General features: G+C 40.3%; 1 pseudogene; it reads right to left on the bottom strand.

The window, feature by feature from the left end:
* Positions 1-22,052: 22,052 nt before the first annotated feature.
* LOC134387372 (myotubularin-related protein 6-like) lies at positions 22,053-23,406 on the bottom strand (annotated as a pseudogene).
* Positions 23,407-24,022: the final 616 nt, after the last annotated feature.

Here is a 24,022-nt window from a genome sequence, read left to right on the forward strand (position 1 = left end):
TCAGAGTACTCAGTGCCCCTGTCCCCAGCCTGCTTCTGGAAACTCTGCTCTTTGTGGCCCAGCCCAGACCCCTGCCCAAACCCTCACAGGCTCTCACCCTCTTCCTCCTCACCCTCAGTCTCTGCCTCACTAGGCTCCAGGTGCTCCAGCTTCTTCAGGTTTGCCAGAAGAAGATCAGCCTTGTGTTCCACCTCTGAACCTGTCATATTGTTATGTACATAGGCCAACAGAAACTTCAAACAATGAAATTCAGGAGGCTCATGGAAATCAATGGAATAGAATTCCAGCCAGATCTTTAGGATGGAGGACATAGCACTGGGGGAGACAGGTGGGTAGCAGCATCAGAGGCCTGGCCTATCCCTCTATGCTGCCCTCCCAAGGCTCCCCTGAGTGAGCTGCAGACTTGTACCCTCTGCCCCTGCCTGTCCAGAGACCAGCCCCTCCAATGTCAACCCCCAGTATGGCAGCCCTGGTAGAGATGGGCCAGGTGACCAAGGAGGGGCTGGCAAAAGCCTCCATGGGAGGAGCCTTCAACCACTGGTGTGACCACCTTTCCCTTCTTCAGGGAAACCTGACACCCTCCTCTGTCTGTGTCACTGCCCCATCCCTGCTGGAATGACCTATCCACCCCAGGAGGGTGCTGTCTGCTCTGGGCATTACTCACTGGCACACAGGAGGTGTCCAGCAATATCTGATAAATGAGGAAACAGAGGGAGGCTCTGCTCCCCTGGCCTACCCAGGGCCCTTGGAAAAGCCCAAACTTGAGCTCACATGTGGATGTACTGCCCAAGTGTCTGCATGAAAATCTGCATCTCCTCTTCCCACTGACACCGATCTCTTGGCCCTGACCACACTCTGTGCCCCCAGCACCAGCTGAGCATCCCTATGGAGGCTCCAGCCCCGAGTGTGAGTGGGATGCTCTGCACACCTCCTGCTCTGACTCAGCATGGGCTCTGGGGGTGTGAACAGGGCTGCGGGGGAGGGGGTGGGGATGGGTTCTCTCTGGGCTCACTCTGCTCTCGAGGCTCTCGCACACCCTATAGTGCCTGGGACCCCATCCCCTGCTCGTCTTGACTCCCTGTACATTAACCCTGAGCCCTCAGCCTTGTAGCAGGAATCATAAGATGTGTGGGAGCCAGAGTTCTGCCAGAATACCCGTCCTCAGGCCCGTGCAGACCACACACAGTTGTGTGGAGATGGGAGCCCCTCCATCTGCACCCAAACCCCACTTACCATTGTAGCTGCTCCAGGGATTTGCCATCCCCATGACAATCAGAAAGCATGCTTTCATACCTAGAGGAGGCCAGAAGGGTGTCACATCTACCATATGGTGGCACTACTTGCTTCTCATGTCTACTGTGACTGTCTCACCTCTGACTAGAATGGAAGCCCAGGAGGGCATGGAATGTAGTCTCCTTGGTTCATTGGATTATGGTCAGTCCCCAGAAAGTCACTGCACATAGTGTGGCTTCACATATATTTGCTGAAGGAATGAACCCCAACCAACTCCTCCCAAGATAGCTGGGTGCACCTGAAGCCGCTCTGCCAGCCCCCGGTCTCCCTGCTTTGCATACACCCAGAAGCCTTCAGATAGAATCTCAAATTTCCTGTAAAAATGTGAAAACAGTGAAGCCCAAGTCAACGAGGTCAGTGAGGGGGTGACAGAGACTTCCTCATGGGGGGGCAGGAATCCTGAATGAGGACGACCGTGGCCCCTGCAGCAGACCTTCCACAGGGCTGGACTCAGGAGCAGCACTTTCCATGGGGGACCCACTAGAGCTTGCTCCTGTTACCACCCCTCTGATCACAGGAGGAAACTGTGGCTCAGAGGAGTGTGGTGACAGTCCCAAGACTCACAGCTGGGAGACAGCCTAGTGACACTGTGCAATCGAGGGCCAGAGTGCTCACCTGAGGAAAAGCAGGTCTAGCACCTGCTGGGGACTGGCAAAGTTCCTGTAGCTCAACAGAAACATGTGGATGTAGGAGCAGTCGCCACCCAGGACAGCAGGCACCAGGTGCTCCACCCGCTTCTTCAGGGTGCCTACTGGGACAGGCCACACCATGTGGGTGGCATCCAGGCTCAGGAAAGACTTGTCTTCACTCTAGGACAGGACAGGGGAGAGATACACAGTGACAGCACCGTGAACCCATTGGAGGGAAGGGGCTGGAGGCCAGTCTTAACCCCAGGGAGGACATGAGAAGACAGCCTGAGGACCCAGGATTCATGTACAGGGTTGTGGTTGCCACCCCGGCAGTCCCCTTTCACCCTCCAGCCATGACCTGAGGTGTGAACACACCAGGACCAGCAGGTTTATAAACCCCCCACCCTCTGCCCCTACCCAGGGAGGGTGTCCCATGTCCCCATTCCCCACACACTCAGGAGGAGGGTGTGGTCACCCAGGGAGGCTCACAGTGCTGGCCTTGCCTGGCCTGGCCCGCCCTCCCCTGGGCCACCTGACATTACCTTTGGGTACCTCCTGCCAAACGGCCACAGGAGTCGAGGGCGAGGGTTGAACCAGCGCTGGAAGCATCGGACAAGCCTCTCAGCACAGGGCTGCCTGGAGCTACCACCCTGGGACCTCGGGATACAGCACAACATCTCACTCTGCCTGTGTCCAAGTGAGCTGGGGAAGGGGCTGTATATAGAATGTGGGTGCCAGGTTACCGAGTTCCGAGTTCTTTTGGGGTCTGTCGTCAAGGAAGTGAGGTCACTTCCTGGTACCTCATTTCCTGGGCCCCTCCTTTGTGTATAAGTTTACCAATGCCCCTCTGAGTACCTGACTGCTGACCCTCCTTCCCCATGAACTCTCTCTATTGCCCACACTTCCACCAACACTGCCTGACCACACTCCTGTGCAGCCAGCATCACAGCTCGGAGGAGATACATGTAGGTTCAGCCCCAGCTCCTCCTTCTTATCACTTATGTGACCCTGGACAAGCCACTGTGACTCTCAGGACCTCTCCAGTCTCCCCTTCTGAACAGTGGTGATCATTCTTGCATCGTCTTCCTAGGGATGGCATCAAGCATGTGTGAGAAAACATCTCTGAAACCTATGGCTGGTGTCACACGCAGCTAGTAAACAAGACTAGAGATAAAATCCATGACGGTGTGGAAGGTAGCATGGAATACAACTAACGACAGATCTGGTTCCTGTCATATAATCTTGAAAATGTCACTTTTGCTCTTGGCCTGTTTTCCCTGTCTGCACCTGCTCTTACCAGGAAAATAAATCATGCTTACATAAAATTTTAAAGTGGTAAATAAATATGTGGAAACAGGCTACTCAGATAGCAAAACAATATGGCACCATGTGTCAAAATTCTTAAAGTGATTTCCCATCCATGATCTGATAATTAAACTTCAAAAAAATCAAGAGATCTATTCCAATTTGATAACTAGAAATGTGTACAAAAATATTATTAAGAAAATTTGTTTACTGGTGCATTATTTGCAAAATGAAAAACATAGAAACAAAGCAAAAGTTGCATAAGTGAGGACACACTCATGTGACGGAGTATGATACAGACATCCACCGCATGCTGAAGAATGCTTTGTGGCCGGGGAACATGCCAAGATCACAGGCTAGGTGAAAGTAACAAAATGTAAAACTGTGCAGAGTGTGAGTTTATCTATGTAAACAATGCTTGAAAAAAAGATTAGACATGGATGAGCTTAGAGAAAATTATGTTAAGTGAAATAAGCCAGGCACAGAAAGAGAAATACCACGTGTCCTCACTCATAAGTGGGAGCTAAAAATGAATGAATGAATAAATAAATGAACAAACAATAATAATAACAAATTGAAGTTTCAGAAGGAGAAAGCAGAATTATGGTTGTTAGAGGTGGGAAAGGGGAAGGGAGTGGGGAATAGTGGAAGGTTGGTCAATGGACACAAAAGATAAGAGAAATAAGTTCTGTTGGTGTAGAGTCGAGCCAGGTACCTATAATAACAATAATTTACAGCATGTTATCAAATGGCTAGAAGAGAAGAGATAGAATTCCTCATTGTAGGAAATGATCGAGTTTTATAATGATTAATATGCTAATTACCCTGATTTGATCATCACGCATTGTGTATATGTATTGAAATATAACTCCATACCCCACAAATATGTATAATCAATATGTTTCTATAAAAAAGAAAAAAAGACTAGAAAGAAATACATAAAATAGAAATACGTGAGATAGCACAAGAGCATGTGTCTTTAGGTATTAGGTTATGAGTAATTTTGTAACATTTTTGAGCGTACAAAGTGTATATAAATCTAAAAAAAATCTAGACATAAAAATAAATGTAGAAATTCCTATTTTAGTATTTTTGCTTGAGGTGTGCTCTGAAAATGAATGATTGTCCTGGGAGGCTGGGGAATGGGGTGTGGACCGATAGCAAATCAGAGCAGGAAGCGGTCAGCTTCTGCTTCTGCTTGGGCAAGGTCCCCGGTGTGACACAGGCTGAAGTTTGGGAAACACCAGTGGCCTCCGTTCCAGTGAGAGCCCATTGGTGATGTGCAAGTCTCAGGCACTGTCATGCTGGGCCATCCTCCCTTCCTCCTCTCTCTAGCTCTACTCCTACAGCTGATGACTAATGCCCAGGCCAACCAGGAAGCCAGCAAAGACAAACAGCACCCTAAAGGTAAGGCCACAGAATTGCTCAGGGGCCTGTCTGCTGTATTGGGTGGACAACCAAAGCTGCATGTCAGAGACCATTAGTAATGCCAGGGATGCGCCACCACTCTGCAGACTGTATATACCAAGTCTGTGCACAATACAAACCTACCTTGTAGCTCACAGAGCTGCTCAGTTCCTATTTCACCGTGACCTTGGCTATGTCACTTGCCTCTCACCTCATCTTTCTCATCTGTAAAATGAGGTGGGTGGCATTTATGATCTCTAGCCTCCAGCTCATAAAATCCCATGAGCATTAGTTATCTTTCCGTCATTCTCCCCTTTCTAGCAACTTCCACAGACCCAATACCCTAGCAGCTGAATTGTGTGGGTGGTTTGCTAGCCTGGCTACTTGGTTGCCCAGGGCTTCTGCTTCCTGGTTCCTTTTTCCTTTGTCATAGTGGCACTTCACAAGAACAGGGGAAGGACAGTACATTTCACATGGTGAGACAGTCAGGAACACACCAGAAAAGGAATATTGCTCTAAGACCACAGCCCCAGGAAATATCCAGAATCCATGTCTTATCGCTGCATTTATTCATGAGACAATTCTGTTTTTTTCCTCCAAACTTTGACTGATATGAAGATTTCTGCTCAAGCTCTTACCTTTATTTTCACTGGCTATGAGACCATGAGATCGACCCTTATGCTTGAGAGCTTACTACCTGCCCCAGAGGTGCAAGAGAAACTTCTAGATGAGACAGAGACTTGCCCAACAAGGTGGAAGTGACCTAGGAGCCTTTATGGGGACAACAATCCTGACTACTCAAATCTAAATTCTAGAATGTTCTGAAACAGGAGAGGCTGATGCCATTGGACCAACAAGTATGTGTTACCTGACACCAGATATTGACTCCAGTATCTCACAGGAACTATGCAAAATAGGAATCCTGCCACAAAAGCACTAATTAGGGGTGATGGAATGAAAACAAAGAACAGTTAAGAATATCTTGAAATTACATAATATGTGTAAGGTGGCCTGGCACTCATGCATGCAACAAATCTTTGTTGAGTACTGAAGGTGACCAGACCAAGTGGCAGGTGTCAGGGCCCAGTGGTGGACAACCACGACAAGGGCTCTGCCTCAGGGAGTTCTCCCAGTCAGAGATCAGGCTAGCTCCTGGGGGGTGGGACCTGGGGGTACACAGTCCCTACACTCAGAAGGGCCCAGTGCTTGGCTTAATGCTCTACTGTCACTGTCCTGAAATTCTTCATGAGTTTGAACAAGGGGACCTGCATTCATATTTTCCTCTGAACTTTGCAAATTTGGCAACTCTTCATGACTGCGGAGGAGGCAGACAGACAGTAAACAAGTGAACCAATGAAAAAGCAATATAAATTCAGATGGTGATAAGTTCAGTGAGAAAGACACAAAGGACAGCAGGTTAGAGAACAGGGATTGAACAGAAGGTGGGAAAACATGAGATCAAGTGTTCTTGGAAGACATCTCTGAGGAGTGATATTTGAAAAGATCTGACCAAGAAGAAGCCACCTTATAATAGAGTGTCCCAGGTGAAGGGAACAAGAGGTGTAAAGACCCCGAGGTAGGGATGGGCTTCATGAAGCTGGGACCTGGAAGACCAGTGTGGCTGCAGTGCAGTGCAAGAGGAGACAGTGAGGGTGGGCAGGGGCTGGATGCTTTAGAGCTTTGTAGACCATGGGAGGGAGCTGAGCTTTTAACCTCACTGTGGTGAGGAGCCATTGAAGGTTCTAGGCAGGGGTGGCATGGTGTGATGGCACTCAGACAGGTGCAAAACAGAGGCAGGGAGGCCAGTGCAGAGGCTGCATTCCAATTGGGAAAGAGGACGGCAGTGGAAATAAGAAATGGATTGGAATCAAGAGACATTTGAGAGATGAAACTGATGGGATTTGCTGATGGATTAGACCGGGTGTGTTTAAAAATAAAATATCAAGGACAACTTCTAGGTTTGGGGCCTGAACAAGTAGGCTAATGGTAGAACCATAAACAGAAACAAAGGGAGTAGGGAGGGACAGTTTGCGGGGGACAGAGAATTTTGTTTGGCCATGTTGAGTTGGCCATCCCTGGGAAATATTGAGTGGACACTGGATGTGCATACATGTCACACATATAGGCACAGACTGTTCTGAGAAAGGAAAAGGTATACCAGCCCTGAAAGAACAGGAGTCAGTAGGCTGCCCTCTCACCCCAAACCAGTGGCCTTAGAGGGATCATGAATATTCTGAGGTAGAACAATCCTTACTCCTTTTTGTCTCTCATCTACAGCCTTTGAAATCAACTGGAGCTGCATACTTGGAAGTAGCACAAAGGGTAAGGCTGGTAATAAAAATACTGCTTAGGATTTGTGATGCTCAAGTGATTCAGACTCATTTCTCCAATAGCTGCAGGTCTGAAATATGCTAGACTTATCACTGACATATTGCAGTCCATAGCGTTCTAATTCATTTTACAGAAACAATCCTGCCCAGCTCTACCATTACTCTCTTAAGTAGAGCTTATGCTTTGGTTCCCTTTGAAATAATTCATTATTGAGTTCATAATACCTTATTTTATCAAATTATGCTGATACAAAGAGTGTCCAGGGACTTTTTGTGGACAAAATTAAAGTGGTTAAAAACTCCCATGGTACGTAATGCTCCTATGTGATAAGGTGCAAACCTCTCAACCTTTCTGCTCCTTCATTTAAGCAGTCTCTGTATTTCCATATATTTCTTTCTTGACTAATTAAAAACAAATATAATAAAGTCCTGTAGCCTCTAATTCATCATAGAACAAGATACACTATTTATTCTTATGTGTAAAATGACATTTTAAAGATGATGTTCCAACTGCCTTTTCAATTTTGTGGATAATATTGTACTGTATCCCTCAGAGAGAGAATCATCTATGTCTACTTAATTTGTTTTATTGTAATATACATTAATTTTATCTTATGTTGATAGGCTCTTAATCATCAATTATGAAATTTTCTTTTTATCATTTCATAAAATCTCCTAAAATGTAAGTGTTATATGCCTTGGAAAAATATATAAGAAACCTAGAAAGCAATTACGAATTTCTGTTACAATTTCTATTACTATTACAAATTTCATTTGTAGTATTTTACAATAAAAAATTATTATGGGAGTTTCAAGATGGCAGTGGCTGCGGCGGTTGACAAAAAGTAGCTGAGGTGGAAAAGGTGGCCACTGGGCCTCAGGCAGCCGGGAAACTTGTGGACCTTCCTCTTGCCATCTCTTAAGGGAGGACCGCTGCTGCTGGCCGGTCGTGAGGGGTGACCACCACTTTACCCCTGGCAGGAGAGGCTGCCTCATTTACAGGCAACAGCTTTGAAGTGTGGAGCAGGAAAAGAACTGTTTCTTAGCTGCAAAAGTGAGTCTCGAAACAGGGAACACGGCGCCAGGGCTGCTGTGGATGCAGACAGGATCCCGGAGGCCGGGGCCACGCTGAAGGCGGCCAGCTGCCCTATTCAGGATGTGAGGTTTCAGGCCGGCATTAAAGAAGATTCCTGGGAGCGCCCAAGCTGCACCACGACTGAACAGCTCGAGGCAGCAGCGGCCGAGAACAGGGAAAGCGACAAACCAGAGACAGAGAGTGAGCACCTGACCTGGCACAACCCTGTGAGTGACCACTGGCCCAGCTCTGTTCGGGGGGATTACGCCCACCCGGCTCCCGCCTGCATCACCAGGCCACTCACCGACCCGGGGCTGCCTCCATTTTCCCAGGTGCTGGCAGCTCCGCCTGACTCAGCCATCACTGAGCCTTCCCACTTGCTTGGCCTGGTGCGGGGCTTTCTGGAGCCTGCGGGCCGGCCTCCCCTTCCACTCCCTCCGTGGTTCTCTGGCGGGGCTGGTGGTGGGGGGCGTCCCCGGCCAGTGTTGGGAGGGCAAGGAAGTACGGGTGGGCCAACTGTCACTCCACCACAACCTGGACTCCGGCCCCCGGTAAACTTCCTGTTACTGGGAGGCAGATACCATCTCTGCAGCCACCAGTTTGGAAAAAAGCCTAACCAATTTCTGGTTGGGAATAGTGTGGTAGGAGAGTTTCCAGGTCCACTTGAACCTGCCGGAGAGCAGGCTGCAGGTGGGCACTAGATTCGGTCTATGCCGGGGGGATACAAACGTGAACAAGACCCGAGAAAGATCTACACAGTGCTACAAAGGCACCCAGAGAGACCGGTCGCCTGTGCCTAGCAGAAACCTGGTAGACTTCCTGGGCGAGGCGGTGCCGAGCAGGGTCTTGAAGGCCCAGCTGATAGAAGAGGGGCACAGAAGACACGCCCCAGCCCAGCACAGTGCGCACAGAGTGGGGAGACATGCAGCCTGGGAGGCAGAGACTCAACAGAAACCACACACCTGGTGGGGTCGCCACTGCACGATCCAACAGCCTGGGCCAGAGCACACGGAACAGGGAGAAGTCCAGCACAGGAAGTGAAAGCTCAACAGAGATCACACACCCTGTGGTACGTGATCCACCAGCCCAGCAGAGTCCAAGCTGACCAGAAAGGTGGCTCCCAGGAGAAGCCCAAGACCAGAGGCAACCACACACACAAGGCACTAGAGGCCAACTGAGCAGTCACGGAGGGAGCCATACGAAATTGGCAACAACAGCAGCATCCTAGTTAGTCATTAGTCTCAAACCGGTGGTCTGTGAAACCCCCTGCCATAATGAATAAACAGCAAAAAAAGATACCAGAAATACAAAAAATCAAGAAAGTACACCACCAAAAGTTAATAAATTTCAAATTCTAGATCCTATAGAACAAGAAGCCACTGAAATAACTGACAAGAAATTTCGAGTGATAATTCTAAGGAAACTGAATGAGATACAAGAAAACTCAGCTAGACATCATGATGAAACGAGGAAAAGCATACAGGATCTGAAAGAGTAAATGGACAAGGAAATCAATGTCCTGAAAAAAAATGTAGCAGAACTTGCTGAACTGAAGAAGTTATTCAGCGAAATAAAAAACACAACGGAGAGTTTAACCAGCAGGCTTGTCGAAGTTGAAGAGAGAACCTCTGAACTTGAAGATGGGCTGTTTGAAATACCACAAGCAGACAAAAAGAAAGAAAAAAGAATCAAGGACATTGAAGAAAATCTGAGAGAGATATCAGACAACCTCAAGCGCTCAAATATCCAAGTCATGGGTATTCCAGAAGGGGAGGAAAATGGAGATTCCATTGAAAACATATTCAACAAAATAGTGGCAGAAAACTTCCCAGGTATAGGAAAAATCACAGATCTTCAGATCCAGGAAGCTCAATGATCTCCAAACGTATTCAACCCAAAAAGGCCTTCTCCAAGACATGTCATAGTCAAATTGGCAAAACTCAGAGACAAAGAGAGAATCTTAAAAGCTGCAAGAGAGAAGCGTCAAATCACCTATAAGGGAGCCCCAATCAGGCTAACATCAGACTTTTCATCACAAACCCTAAAAGCTAGAAAGGAATGGGATGATATTTTCAAAATACTAAAAGACAAAGATTGCCAGCCAAGAATACTCTACCCTGCAAGGCTATCCTTCCGAAATGAAGGGCAAATAGTATATTTCTCAGACAAACAAAAATTGCGGGAGTTCACTACCACATGACCACCCTTACAAGAAATCCTCAAGGGAGTACTGGGTTTGGTTCCTGAAAAATAACTACCACTGCCATAAAAACCCAAGAAAAATCAATACCCACTAGTATAATAAAAATGGCATCCATGAAGAGAAAACAAGCAAACAAAAACACTATCTACAACCTAAGGAACCAACAAACACAGAAACCAAACAGTAAATCAGAAAGCAAGGAACAAAAGACACATAAGACAACCAAACAACCAATAAAATTCTAGGAATAAATCAACACCTTTCAATAACAACTCTTAATGTAAAAGGCTTAAATTCCCCAATCAAAAGACACAGACTGGCTGACTGGATCAAAAAGGAGGACCCAACTATATGCTGCCTACAAGAGACCCACCTCACCCGTAAAGATTCACACAGACTAATAGTGAAAGGATGGAAAAAGATTTACCATGCAAACAGAAAAGAAAAACGAGCTGGAGTAGCTATTCTTATATCTGACAAAATAGACTTTAAACTAAAAACCATAAAAAGAGACAATGAGGGACACTACTTAATGATAAAAGGACTGATCCATCAAGAAGACATAACAATCATAAATATGTACGCACCCAATGTTGGAGCAGCCAGATTTATAAAACAAACTCTATTAGACCTAAAGAAGGAAATAGATACTAATACCATAATAACAGGGGACCTGAACACCCCACTGTCAATATTAGACAGATCATCTAGGCAAAAAATCAGCAGAGAAACACAAGATCTAAACAAGACTCTAGACCAATTGGAATTGGCAGATATCTACAGATCATTCCACCCAACAACCTCAGAATATTCATTCTTCTCATCAGCACATGGATCATTCTCCAGGATAGATCACATATTAGGTCACAAATCAAGTCTCAATAAATTCAAAAAAATTGTAATTATCCCATGTATCTTCTCAGACCACAATGGATTAAAACTAGAAATTAATAACAAATGAAACTCTGGAAACTATACAAACACATGGAAATTAAACAGCATTCTACTTAATGACATATGGGTCCAAGAAGAAATCAAGCAGGAAATCAAAAAGTTTATTGAAACTAATGAAAACAATGATACATCATACCAAAACCTGTGGGATACTGTAAAAGCAGTGTTGAGGGGAAAATTTATCGCATTAAACGCTCACTTCAGAAGAATGGAAAGATGGCAAGTGAACAACCTAACACTTCACCTTAAAGAACTAGAAAAACAAGAACAATCCAAACCTAAAGTTAGCAGACGGAAAGAAATCATTAAGATCAGAGCAGAACTGAATGAAATTGAAAACCAAAAATCAATTCAAAAGATCAAGGAATCAAAAAGTTGGTTTTTTGAAAAGATAAATAAAACTGACAAACCATTAGCATGGCTAACAAAAAAAAGAAGAGAGAAGACTCAAATAACCAAAATTAGAAATGAAAAAGGCGATATTACAACTGATTCATCTGAAATACAAGGGATCATTCGAGACTACTATAAACAACTATACGCCAACAAACTTGAAAATCTGGAGGAAATGGATAAATTTCTGGACACACACAAGCTCCCAAAACTGAACCATGAAGACGTAGAAAATTAGAACAGAGCAATAACAATAAAGGAGATTGAAGCTGTTATCAGAAGGCTCCCAACAAAGAAAAGCCCAGGACCAGATGGATTCACAGCAGAATTTTACCAAACATTCAAAGAGGAATTGACACCGATTCTTTACAAACTATTCCAAAAGATTGAAACGGACGCAAATCTCCCAAACTCATTCTATGAAGCAAACATCATCCTGATACCAAAACCAGGTAAAGATATAACCAAAAAAGAAAACTACAGGCCGATATCCTTGATGAATATAGATGCAAAAATCCTCACTAAAATACTAGCAAACAGAATACAGCAACACATATGTAAAATTATTCATCATGATCAAGTGGGATTCATCCCAGGGATGCAAGGTTGGTTCAACATACGCAAATCAATAAATGTGATACACCATGTTAATAAACTCAAACACAAGGACCATATGATCATCTCTATAGATGCTGAAAAAGCATTTGATAAAGTTCAGCACTCATTCATGACAAAGACCCTCTATAAGTTAGGTATAGAGGGAAAGTATCTCAACATAATTAAAGCCATATATGCCAAACCCACTGCCAATATCATCCTGAAAGGGCAAAAGCTGAAAGCTTTTCCTTTAAGAACAGGAACTAGACAAGGATGCCAACTCTCACCACTCCTATTCAACATAGTGTTGGAAGTACTAGCCAGAGCAATCAGAGAAGAGAAGGAAATAAAGGGCATCCAGATTGGAAAAGATGAAGTCAAACTGTCCCTGTTTGCAGATGACATGATCCTATATATCGAACAGCCTAAAACCTCTACAGAAAAACTCTTGGAATTGATAAATGATTTCAGCACAGTAACAGGATACAAAATCAACACACAAAAATCAGTAGCATTTCTTTTCTCCAATAGTGAACATGCAGAACGAGAAATCAAGAACGCCTGCCCATTTACAATAGCCACCCAAAAAATAAAATAGTTAGGAATTGAATTAACCAAGGAGGTGAAAAATCTCTATAATGAGAACTACAAACCACTGCTGAGAGAAATTAGAGAGGATACAAGAAGATGGAAAGATATCCCATGCTCTTGGATTGGAAGAATCAACATAGTGAAAATGTCCATACTACACAAAGTGATATACAAATTCAATGCAATCCCTATCAAAATTCCAAAGACATTTTTCTCAGAAATGGAAAAAACTATCCAGCCATTTTTATGGAACAATAAAAGACCACGCATAGCCAAAGCAATGCTGAGCAAAAAAAATAAAGCTGGAGGCATAACACTACCTGACTTTAAGCTATACTACAAAGCTATAATAAACAATACAGTATGGTACTGGCATAAAAACAGACACACTGACCAATGGAATAGAATAGAGAATCCAGAAATCAACCCACACACTTACTGCCAGCTTATCTTTGACAAAGGCACCAAGCCTATTCACTGGGGAAGGGACTGCCTCTTCAGCAAATGGTGCTGGGATAACTGGATATCCATATGCAGGAGAATGAAACTAGATCCATACCTCTCACCGTATACTAAAATCAACTCAAAATGGATTAAGGATTTAAATATACACCCTGAAACAATAAAACTTCTTAAAGAAAACAAAGGAGAAACACTTCAGTAAATAGGACTGGGCACAGACTTCATGAATACGACCCCCAAAGCACGGGCAACCAAAGGAAAAATAAACAAATGGGATTATATCAAACTAAAAAGCTTCTGCACAGCAAAAGAAACAATTAACAGAGTTAAAAGACAACCAACAGAGTGGGAGAAAATATTTGCAAAATATACATCTGACAAAGGATTAATATCCAGAATATATAAGGAACTCAAACAACTTTACAAGAAGAAAACAAGCAACCCAATTCAAAAATGGGCAAAAGAGCTAAGTAGGCATTTCTCTAAGGAAGATATACAAATGGCCTACAGACATATGAAGAAATGCTCAACATCACTCAGCATCCAGGAAATGCAAATCAAAACCACATTGAGATACCATCTAACCCCAGTTAGGATGGCTAAAATCCAAAAGACTCTGAACGATAAATGCTGGCGAGGTTGCGGAGAAAAAGGAACTCTCATATATTGTTGGTGGGACTGAAAAATGGTGCAGCCTCTATGGAAAATGGTATGGAGGTTCCTCAAACAATTGCAGATAGATCTACCATATGACCCAGCTAGCCCACTGTTGGGAATATACCCAGAGGAATGGAAATCATCAAGTCGAAGGTATACCTGTTCCCCAATGTTCATCGCAGCACTCTTTACAATAGCCAAGAGTTGGAACCAGTCCAAATGTCCATCATCCGATGAGTGGATACGGAAACTGTGGTACATCTACAGAATGGAATACTACTCAGCTATAAAAACGAATGAAATACTGCCATTTGCAACAACATGGATGGACCTTGAGAGAATTATATTAAGTGAAACAAGTCAGGCACAGAAAGAGAAATACCACATGTTCTCACTTATTGGTGGGAGCTAAAAATTAATATATAAATTCAGACACACACACACACACACACACACACACAAAACGGGGGGGGAGAAGATATAACAACCACAACTACTTGAAGTTGATACGACAAGCAAACAGAAAGGACATTGTTGGGGGGGAGGGGGGAGGGAGAAGGGAGGGAGGTTTTGGTGATGGGGAGCAATAATCAGCGACAATGTATATCGACAAAATAAAACTTAAAAAAAGAATAAATAAATAAATAAATAAATAATAAAAAACAAAAAATTATTATGAATAAAATTAATGTTGATTTTTTTCTTAATTTGTAACTCTGTTCCTACATTTTAAGGTTGATTTTATGCTTCAAAAATAAATCTAAATTAAACATTTCTTATGATGAAATGATCAGTAATAAATCATAAAATAATCATATTTTCCTCATATTCCTTGGCTTTAGTGATTTTTTCCTAGAAAAAAATAATTATGTAGATTTAAATTAGAGAAGCCAACAATTTACTGAGAAGAGAAAGAAGACAAAGGGTCCAAACTTCAACTTTAATACAATATTACTTATAAACACCTAAGTGTCACATTTTTGTAAATAGTTTTAGATTAAAAAAATATTTTGCAGTTCATTCTAAAACTAGCATCATAAAAATAATATTTTATTTAAGTGGATAATTATTAATTAGTTTCAGTTCAAAACAATACAACTACTTGGTTTCTTCAGACTATATTCACATATTGAGTACTCCTTTATTTTAAGTCAAACTACTATCACTAATCACAAAGAAACAAAGACGTGTCCAAATTTTGAAGGAATATCGTTGTCCCAAAGCTCAGATAATGAATTTTAGCTCTCTCTGGAGAAAAGCCTTTCCTGTATGTAGTCTGGCAATATTCCAAGATTTCTTTTTAAAAGTAACTCCATATGTGTACCGAAAATAAGCTAGTGATGTTTTAAATCAACTAGAAAGAGAAGCTCTTCTTTTCAATATTTTTTCCTGAGCATAACTTTGAAGTGCAGCATTTGGGGATTATGAAGGTTTGTGTTACCTGCTGAATGAAGGCATGGAAAACTATGTGGAAGTACCCTTTTAAGAAAATGTACTTTAAACTTATGAAATATCACCTGTGGTTAGGAGAAAGTATGCAATTCAAAGGATTTTTTCAACCTAAAGAGAAAAGAGCTAATTTTAAATTAAGATTATATTTTCCAAGTTTTCTATGGCCACAAGATCATAATCAAAAGTTTGTGGTTCACTTATTTTAAGGGCAGGGGATCATGGGAACAAGTAAAGGATATTAAATTAAAGAAAATGTGGGTAAATTATAATGAGTTAGATACTATAAGCTAAACTGAACCAAAGACCACAGCTTACTGTACAGTAATGATTGTTTCACAGCAGGTATTTTAAGTGATTTTATTTTCAAATAAATTTAACTTGCATCTATTTCCCTGTAATCTGTTCTGAACTTACTTGATGCATTCAAAGGCATGAGGGGGGGGAAAAATTGTGTGTGTGTGTGTGTGTGTGTGTGTGTGTGTGTGTGTGTGTGTGCCATTGGCAATATTTTTAGCTAGGGAAATTTGATGGTATTGCTAAATTTGCAACATGTAAATATAAAGTAAAATGTATTTGAATAAGCATTATTTTTCAGAAAGCAAGGGAGCTGTAATAATACATTATGAGAGATAATGTATTTGCCTAAGATAGCACAGACACCTGCTATTGTTGGATATTGATAAATAGGATTTTGGAAAGGTTGAATGTCTATATAAATACTTACTCTAATGTGCAAAACATTTCATTATGATCAAATGGGAAGTTGGCTGCATCTTCTGTTTAGCAACGACTTATCAATGGTTTAAAAATAAAAACGAATGAAATACTGCCATTTGCAACAACATGGATGGACCTTGAGAGAATTATATTAAGTGAAACAAGTCAGGCACAGAAAGAGAAATACCACATGTTCTCACTTATTGGAGGGAGCTAAAAATTAATATATAAATTCACACACACACATACACACACACACACACAAACCGAGGGGGGGGGGGAGAAGATATAACAACCACAATTATTTGAAGTTGATACAACAAGCAAACAGAAAGGACATTGTTGGGGGGGAGGGGGGGAGGGAGAAGGGAGGGAGGTTTTGGTGATGGGGAGCAATAATCAGCTACAATGTATATCGACAAAATAAAATTTAAAATAAATAAATAAATAAATAAAATTTAAAAAAAAAATCAAATCTCCTGATACTTACCTACTTTGGTAATTGTGTTTAAAATCATGCTTCACAGAAAATGTAAAGAAGTGACTTCAGAAACTCATTTCTAAATAAGTTGACATTTATTAACAGTTAAATCAATTTTAATGTGTACATCTTAAATTTAAATGTGGTTATGGTTTATAACTTATGGTAAAACTATAAGATTCACTAAAATAAATGCTTTATTAAATCAAGAAGTATTTACTGCCTGTGTCTACTGTGTGGGAGGCACTGTGCTAAGGGGTGAAGATCCATTCATATATACTGTATGTTCATATTTATAAGTGCTCAGGAGAACATAAAACAATGCAGAGAAGAAGCATTTAACACTTTGGGTGTATGTTGTGTAGGAGGCTGTTGGAATTTTAGATACAGAGGTTAGAAAGCATCTCTGAAGTGGCTTTTGAGTGAAGAGCTTAGGGATCATGGAAGTGGGCTGTTGATGTCCGGAGGAACAGAGTCCCCATCCAGGTGCACACATGGGAATGTTTCTGTTGTGTTCTACGAACAGTGAAGAGCTGTCGCTTTCTGCACAAGGGGCCGGGAAGTTAAAGGAGATGTCTGAGAGGTAATAATGACAAGATCACATAGGACCCTGTAGGCCATGTGAGGACTTTGGATTTTAATTAAAATGAGTCGGGGGATTTTTAGTAGAGGAGTGAACTAGGTTTCAGCAGTTCACTACTACTTTGAAAATAGACTGTAAGTGGGCAAAAGTGGTAGCAGCAAGACAATTTGGAAGCCCATTGCACCAATAAGGAAGGAGATGATGGCTTCTCAATGGTGAGTTGTGATCGCGGTGATGGCAGGGAGGATAAGAGGAGGGTAAAGATTAGGGAGAAAAAATCTAGAACTCTGATTTGGACAAGTTAAATTTGACATAGCTATTATATATTCACTTTGAACTCTCTGGTAGACAGTTGTTTACTCAGGACTGGAATTAATATGGAACTCCATAGTTGAGATATAAATTTGAAAGTCCTCAGAATATAGATCGTATTTAAAACTATAAGACTGAATAAGATCACTTCATGAATAAAGATAGAGATGAATAAATGTACAATTCCTTATTACAAGTTAACCACAGTCTTTATCATTTCCTTCTTTATGTTTTGCATATATATATGTGTGTGTGTATATATATATGTGTGTGTGTATATATATGTGTATGTGTATATATATGTGTGTGTGTGTGTATATATGTGTGTGTATATATATATATATACACACACATGCACACTTACACACACAAGGCTTAATAGACAAAACTGAATAATGCAATCTCAAGAAAAAAATATCAGGATATTGATAAGAAAAGAACTAGTAGAATTGCTGCAAATACTCTTGAAAACAATGTATTACTATGTATATAGTTGGAAATATGTATGCCCTATGATTTGAAATGCACACTTATGCACATACCATAAGGAAAGTTTATAAAGAATTTTTAAAATCGTATATCCCCAAAAAGACTTACACCAGGATTTTAATTAAAACATTGCAACTCAATATCGATCAGTAGAGAAATGGAAGAATACATGTTAATGTATCTGAACAATGGAATATTGTACAACTGTCAACTATTTAAACCAGAACCACCAACATAGATTGGTTTCAAATACATAATATTGAGTGAACAAGCAAAGTACAGATGTTTTATACAGTTTTAAAATCATTTTATGAGAACTAAAAATAAAATGCATATTTTGTGATATATGTACTAAAATATAGAAACATGTATAGCTTCAAAATTTACTGTAAATACTGCTACTGGGTTCATAAGGAGGGAGAGGGGAACATAGAGGATTACGGTATTATTTGCATTGATTTATTTCTCTCAAAGTATAAAAATATATGATGCAACTATGACAGAATATTTTTATTTCTTACTTGAGTATGTTATCCCATCTTCTCTTCTGCATATTTTATCTTTTTAAAGAGATGATCTAATCTTGTGTGTGTGTGCGCGCGCGTGTGTGTGTGAAAATTGAATCAGGAACTTTTCCAGAATTTGAGTCACTATGCTATAGAGTTGGATTGCTACTAGAACTATTAAATCAATTGTAAAACACTTGGCTCTTAGTAAAGGATTTTACTAAACTCCATTAACTTCTTTCAATGAAGTTGGCATTTTCCTTCTGCAAGTTTCTTATAGTCAAATTTAAATTCATGGCATCCTTCTGCAAGTTTCTTATAGTCAAATTTAAATTCATGGCATCACCACGACCAAATGAAAAAGGAGGAAACAGGCTACATCTTAAAAGGAGAATACCTCTCACAACCACTACCACCGCCAACTTTGGAAATTGAAATAGGCGTCAAGGGGAGAAAATTCACAAATAGCAGATGTGTGATTCACTTTTCAGTTGTTGATATTAAACAAGGACACCTTTGAGATTCCACATCCTGTGTTTATAAATTGCATTTGAAATGGTAAAGTGGTATTTTTGATACTTTTGAATATTTTATGGTTCAAGACATTTATGATTTTACGTACAAAATGTTAACGTAACTCTAATATTCTATTTATTTTAACTTGCTAAGAAACTACACCATTAACCTATACTGAATGAGATGAGAAATAATGACGATGTAGTGACACAGTGATTTTGTGCAAAGTCAATGATTTCATTTTCAGAGAGGGAAAAGTTCAATACAACATGTGATATATGATTAGTTTTTAGTATTGTATTTAGTAGAATTTTCAAAACAATAAATTAATGGAATTAATAAACAAATATGCAAAATCCTCAAACTTAGTGATTTGAATTAAACATTATTAATGAGAGAAAGCTATATTACAAAGATTATTACTACTATAGATAAAAAAAATTTTAATAGAATAGTAAAAGTAGATCATTATGTATATAGATTAAAAAAAGTACATAAGGTAGCAAAAATAAAGCTTGCCAAGTACATTCCTGAAAGTTATAAGTTAATTTGCCATTAGGTCTGATTAGGTTTGCATTACAGATGTCTTCATATTTACACAAAGAAAAATTCCTTCTCTATCTTTTATTTTTAATTCTTCATAGTCATGTTGCAAATGCCAGCTGTTGATTACAAGAATATGAGAAAGTAAAAGTATTTTATCGCAGTGCTTTTTCTTTTACTTCAATCAAAATACTGCACTTGCTGGGCATGTGAGCTCTGGCAGCAGATGGCCTAGGTTTGAATTCTCTAATCCCCCTTTCATTTTCCTCACCTATAAAATTAAGCTAATTGTTTTGTGGCGATTCAATGGGATAATACTCGTACATAAGGGTACTTGGTGCTTGGCACCTGGTAAGCACTCAGTTCTCATCTATCCACAGCTTAATTATTATTGTTTTTCTTGCTGTTGGAAAGGAGCTAGTTTTGTAAATTGTCTCTGGTTTCTCAGCATCTGCCTTGAACCCCTTCAATTCATTCTCCTCATTTAACAATCACTTAGGCCATTCAGAAAAATCACATCTGATTATGTCCCTACCCTAATTAAAACCCTTCACAATTTTCAATTACTTTTAGGACAAAGACCAAAAATCCTTAATATCCTCTTTACGGTCCTGTGCAATTTGGCCTTTCCATCCACAGCAGCCTCATCACTAATGACGTTTCCCACCACTGTGGCCTCCAGTCACACGTTGTCCTCTTTCAGTTCCTCAATGTCATCACCCTCCTTCCTACTTTAGGAAAATCTCCTACACATGCAACCCTTCTACCCAGTTATTTCCTATATACCCTCTAGATCCATGTTCTAAATTCATTTTTAAAAAATTTACTATATCTGCTGAGCCTTTTAGCCCACTATGCTTATTTTAAATATTTTGGAAGTTATTTTTGTATATAACAAGTATTATTTACCAACAATCTTTTGAAAAGTGTATTGCTCAAAACTTATACTGTTATGTTAATGTAATGTGCAGGTCCATTTGCTTAGACAAGAAAAAAAAACCATTACCTGATCCCATTTATTTTTTCCAAAGAAAAACAAAGTAAAACATGAACATTTAATTACCTTTAAATAGTATATGAAATTATTTACATGCTAGACATTCCCAAACACACTGAACATAAATCCAATTTTATAAGACATTTACACAATCTTCTCTTTGCCAACATATACCCTGTAGGTCACTTAGGATGTTAACTGCTTTCTTAGTCCACGTGTGAGTATATAAACACACATATATGTGCCTAAAGTTGAAGATTACAACAATAAACTAAAGAGCTGAATACAAGAAGTCTGCCATGGAAATTGCATTAGTGACTGAAACCAAGGCACAAAAGCTTCCCTTTGTGGTCACAGGAATTAAGTTTCCTTTCCCAGTCTTTAAATATGAAAGTAGGATTGGTTAATCACATACTATATCTTATGGTACATTTCTGTTACTGTTTAAAAAGAAGTATTTTTCTTATTACATAACGTATGACAGAAAAGCACTGGAAAAATAATCAGGATTAGATACGCTCTTATACAATAAAGCTTTTTTTCATTTGAAAAAGGTATTTACATTCAAAACTAATATAACAGATATAGGTGTAATAAAGAGAAGCCTGGAGGATCCAATGCAAATTACTAGTACCCTTGAATTGTACCTGATGTCAGCCATGTTACTTAAATTTTCAATTTTAAAGCCAGCTAGGTGATACTGCCAATTGCAAGTATTTTTGTTGTTGATAATTTAAATGTTACTAGTACATAAACAGTTAACATAACATAGCAAAATAAAACCCTTTCCAGAGTTTAAGTTGCTTTGTTAAACGTTAAATTTATACTAGGCTCTCCTTAATTTTCCTTTTTTTCTTCCATATTTAACAAAGAAGAAAAAAATATTACACACAGAAATGACTGCTTTAAAACTCATGCAACCAAACAAAATCTAAACCATCTGTACTTCCCTTTTTATTTAACCCGAAAGTTATTGGGTAAACTGAAAGTTCTAGAAATAGCAATTCATTTTGAGATGAGGCAGTTTAAAATATATATACATATGCACTATTCATGTTTCTCAGAACAGTTTTAGAACTTTGGCTCTTTAAACTTACGTAGTTATCAAAGGAATAGAGCCAACCACAAAATAAGAATCAATGGAATGCTACAATCCATATACAAAAGACAGTCAAATGTGCTTATACATATTTAGGAAGTCAATAATCTGTCTAAGCTGTAAATAATAAATCGTCAAATGTAGCACTAAACAAATCATAATCAGAACAAAACCTTAAGTCTCATTAATTTTGGATATGGAAGTGGGGCCAGCTAAACATAAACTAAACAGTGTTCTTCTGCAACTGTTTATATAGGAGTATTGGAGCATGCAACCTCTGCAGTAATGAGAGCACAATTCTCTACAAACAAAACAGCTTGTTCTAGGCTATAAAACTTAAGGGTAAAGGATAAACTGAGAATTAAGGCTTTCTTAGAAATATTTTTCATGGCTCTTCAACATTAAACATCACCACCCTCACAAAAATCCATTTCTTGCACTATAGTCAGTCCGAAAAATACTCAATGAGTCTCACAAGTCATTCTTGCCACACCGTACTCTAAGCTGACCACAGCAGGTTCTGATTTGGAAAACTCTTCTGCATATTCACTGTAACGATTATCTGTGGGATTGCTGCCTTCTATAGTTCCAGGAGCATCATTCACAGGTAGCAAAGTCTGTTCTTTAAAACACAGAGAAGTTCTGAGGGTAGGTGATTCGGGATGAACTGAATGTAACAATTCCTTGGTGAAGACACCATCTGTTTACTTATTTTTGCGTTGCTTGATTTTAGATTCTAGGTCTTCAACATCTTTCTCTAACTGTTTATTTTGTTCATTCATATTCATAACTATGTTAAATACAGACTGCCTAGGATGCAATGTTTGATCAAATTGGTGGTACATGTTTCTCCAAAACTTAAAGTTGAAAGACACTGTATTTGGCTCCAAAACTAGAAATTTCTGAGATTCGGAGCTATAGAGTGGATTTAAGTACTTCTTTTGGTCATCCAAAAGAAATGGCCACAGGGAGTAAGTATTCTCCTTCAACTTCAGTTCTTCTCTTTCTTTCTGACAATTTCCAAGGAAGTTTCCAAATTGGCATGAAGGAATATGTTCATGGATCTGAAGAAGAAATGCTTCATTGAATTAAAAGCCTTGTGGAAACTGTTCAGTCACATGCCACACACACTCCAAGATCTGAGAAAACACGGGTGAGACTTCCTTTGGGTCACCATTCAAATGGCCACACCTCTCTGAAAATTTAAGTCCAAAAGAGATCCAATCTTTTTCTATTAAAACCATGAATCATTTGATTGTCCTGTAGTAGGAATCCAATAAAAGAGAACCAAGGGAACGAACCTGGGAAGTCCTATCCCAACCATCAGAACAATGTACCAACACACTTGCATTTTCAACCATTATTGCTTTGGCTAAGAAGATTGCAGCATACATAACAGCTTTGATATGGCTAAGCCATCCTGAGCTCTCCAAACCAGAGCAGAAATCATTGACAGAAAGCCCTTTGGTACCACTGACTTCCAATAATCTCTGGAGGCTGGACCTCATAACATGAATATTTTCAATTTCAACAAATTGAAATCTAATATTAGAATAGTTGTCTTCATTTTCATAACCTTTCCCAGCTCTCTGTTGGCCATTGCATTCAGTTTGGGCCTGGTATCCATGACATACATATAGCGATTGACAGGATTGCCTTTACTAATGGCTTGAAGTAAATGTTCATCCTCCAGGCATCTGGCACTGAATCCTGATAGTGGTTGACTACATCAACAAATGTCAGCCTCCTTATCCTGATGATAGTAGAAATAACTGGGAATCTACCCTTGCTCCGGAACTTGGAACTGCTGACAATAATTATTAATTTTTTTTAGACCAGTAAGGGGATCGCAACCCTCGGCACGGTGTTGTCCGCACCACGCTCAACCAGGGACTGCACCGGCCATCCCTATATAGGGTCTGAACCCACGGTCTCGGTGCTACCAGCGCCGCACTCTCCCAAGTGAGCCACAGGGCTGGGCCCCAGTCAAGAATTCTATACCCAACAAGGTTATCCTTCAGAAATGAGGGAGAAGTAGTGTATTTCCCAGACAGACAAAAATTATGGGAGTTCAGTACCACATGACCAGCCCTGCAAGAAATTCTCAAAGGAGCCCTGCATCCAGAAACTGCAAAATGATAATCACTCTCATGGATTTACAAGAAAGAGCAAAACCCACCATGAAAACCAAAACACTAACAAGAAAGAGAAAGAAGTTAAATCATGTCACGTCAAAAATCTAATTAACATCGAAGGTGAAAAATAAAAGGGGAAAAAAGGAACAAATGATATTTAAAACATCTAAATAAAAAGCAATATAATGACAGGCAGAAAGCAACATTTACCAATAACCATAATGCAAATGGACTAAACTCCCCATTAGGAAGACACAGATTGCCTGACTACAAAGAAGCTAGAACCAACTACATGC

The sequence above is a fragment of the Cynocephalus volans genome, chromosome 10 (genome assembly GCF_027409185.1).
Source record: "Cynocephalus volans isolate mCynVol1 chromosome 10, mCynVol1.pri, whole genome shotgun sequence".
Classification (NCBI taxonomy): domain Eukaryota; kingdom Metazoa; phylum Chordata; class Mammalia; order Dermoptera; family Cynocephalidae; genus Cynocephalus; species Cynocephalus volans.